General features: G+C 18.3%; 2 non-coding genes across 2 annotated transcripts; one reads left to right on the top strand and one right to left on the bottom strand.

Moving 5' to 3' along the window:
* Positions 1-532: 532 nt before the first annotated feature.
* Trnap-agg lies at positions 533-604 on the bottom strand. Its single transcript has one exon. It is a non-coding gene; the product is annotated as a tRNA-Pro (tRNA).
* A 403-nt stretch (positions 605-1,007) lies between these two features.
* Positions 1,008-1,079, top strand: Trnap-cgg. The gene has a single exon. It is a non-coding gene; the product is annotated as a tRNA-Pro (tRNA).
* Positions 1,080-2,947: the final 1,868 nt, after the last annotated feature.

A 2,947-nucleotide genomic window follows, 5' to 3' on the forward strand; every position in this document is an offset into this window, starting at 1 on the left:
TTTTTTATATAAAAATATATAAATAAAATATATTTTTAAAATTAATAATTTATAAAAGATATAATTATATTAAAAAATTTTCCAATATCTTAAATGAATCATTCATCTTAAAATCTGCAAGATGTATATTATTAATATAAAATGAAATATTATTTAATAATTATATTATTATATTACTTAAATAATTTTTTTTTAAATCTTTAATTTATTTTATTTTAAAATTGATATTTCTGAATAGAAATTAATGAATTTTCTTAGAAATTAATAAAAATTTTTTTTATCTATTCTATCTACTTACTCAAGGATATTATTGAAAAATTTCATTTCTATATTTTAAAATTATCATTTCGATATTCTATCAATATTTCAATATTTTTTTATATGTGTCCTATACTTACATATCTTAATATTCATATTATAATTTTCAGAGATTTACTATCTATTATAGATTTTGTTTCTTCGAAGCTTAATTGGAGAACATTGGTAGCGATACAGATGATCTGAAAAAAAATTTTAAAATCGAAAAAAATATGGGCTCGTCCGGGATTTGAACCCGGGACCTCTCGCACCCTAAGCGAGAATCATACCCCTAGACCAACGAGCCAGATTGAAAAGTAATCCTTTCACCGCAAATATCGTGAAAAATCATGAAAAATAAGTAATATACTAGTAGGAATAAAGTTCTCCAATCGATAATAATGATATATTTCATATACCAAGCGAAATACTTATTTTAGTCGATTATTTCATCTTATTTCTATAATATAAATACAAAAATAATAATATTTAACATATATTGTATTTTATTGTATTGTAAGATTGTATTATCTCTACTTTAAGGATATTTAAAATAATACAAATTATTTAAGATAATAACGTTCATAATAACTATATAGGAATTTGAATTACTATTATTTATGAATGTTAATTTTAACGTGTTAATAATTTGATTTTATTTATTTAATCATGAGCTTGGTGATGGTTAACATAAAAAAAGTTTTCAAGATGGCTCGTTGGTCTAGGGGTATGATTCTCGCTTCGGGTGCGAGAGGTCCCGGGTTCAAATCCCGGACGAGCCCAATGAAACTTATTTTTTGTTTTCTTTTTATAAATTTCTTAGTTATTTTTATCTTAAATTTTATCAATTATACAATTAGTAATATATTATTTCTTTTTTAAATGATGAATGAATAACATCTTTCAATAAGTTATTATTTGACTTTGTTTTGAGCTAGATAATATCTTTATAACAATATATTATTGATTATTGAAATATTAAAATATGTGAAAAAATTTTAGATTACAATTTCAAGTATCAATCAATCGAACATTTTAAAAAAAAATTTTTTAGAGAATTTTTACAAGATTTTAATATATTTGTAAAATATTTTTAAAAATTCTAAAAGCCAAAACAAATATAAAAATTAGTATACAAAATCAATTGAAGCTTATCTAATTCAAAAAATAATTTAATTTTGCTTTAGATAAAGCAAGAACAATTTCCGATGTAACGGAGATTATTTTATTTCTATTATTTTATTTTTATTTTATTTATTTTTATTTATTTTTATTTTTATTATATTATATTTATTTTATTTTATTTTTATTTTTCTTTGTCTAACAAAAACTTCAATTCAATAAATAAACCATGATGATATTTTTATGTCAATTTTTTTATTTATTTTAATATTATTTATTCAATTTAATTATTAATATTATTAAATATTAATGCAATTATTTTATTTATTTATCTCTAGAATCGGCACTTTACTTATTTATAACATTTTTAATTATTATCATAAATTAAAAAAAATAAATATAAATATAAATAAATAATCTTATTTAATCGTGCCATTAATAAAGTGACTAATATAATACGCATAGATATGCGGTCATTTTACATTCCGTAAATGAATAACGGTTTTCAGAGAAGGTATATAAAGGGGATGGTCTCGCAATTATTACAGTAAAATTCATTCTCTCGTGGATAAGAGTTGATCTTTCTAAAAATTATTCTGAGTGTATTTCGTTGTACTTCATTTCCAAATACTTCAGGTAAATACATTCATTTTTACTTAATTAGTTTACATTAATTTGTACTTCATTTCCAAATATTTCAGATAAATTCATTTTTATATTCATATCAGATAAACATTCATTTTTACTTAATTAGTTTACATTAATTTTACATTAGCGTACATTCGATTTAACTTATTTAATAAAACTCAAATGAATTTTATTAACTTATTTATTTGTTCATGAATTTATTCATCGATATTATTAGTTTTAATTGTTGATTAATAAAATTGAATAATATATCATTTTTGAATATAAATATTGTAATAATTATAATTTTATAAATAATTTAATAATATTTTAATAGAACTATATTAACTATATTAAATTATTAAATTATTAATTATTTTAAACTCTATTTTTAAATTCTAAACATTAAAAAATATAAAATATCTAAAATTTTAATTTAATTAAAAAAATAATACAAAATAAAGATTTTTTTGAGCAGTATTCCAAATTATTTTTTTTTTATAAAATTAAAAAAGTATTACAATTATCTTGCGATCTAAAAACACAAAGTAGAAATTGTAATATTAGATATATATTGATTATTTATACTTCCAGCTTTAATCTCTATAATAAAATTTAAATAAATTGATTCATTATTTATTTGCATATGTATATTATATAATATAGTATATTTCAAAATATCTTTATTTTTAATATTTTGAGTTAACAATATAGTATTGAAATTTACAAATCTCATATTTTATATTCTTGGAATATTTGAAAAACTAAATAACAATTTCAACTAAGTAACAATTTATAGAATATTTATAATATTATTGATACTTTGTTTTTCAAATTTCTTTTCGTTTTAATTTATATATTTATAGTACATAATTATCATAAATTATATGTATTATATATA

This window comes from Apis dorsata, unplaced genomic scaffold (assembly GCF_000469605.1).
Source record: "Apis dorsata unplaced genomic scaffold, Apis dorsata 1.3 scaffold_77, whole genome shotgun sequence".
Classification (NCBI taxonomy): domain Eukaryota; kingdom Metazoa; phylum Arthropoda; class Insecta; order Hymenoptera; family Apidae; genus Apis; species Apis dorsata.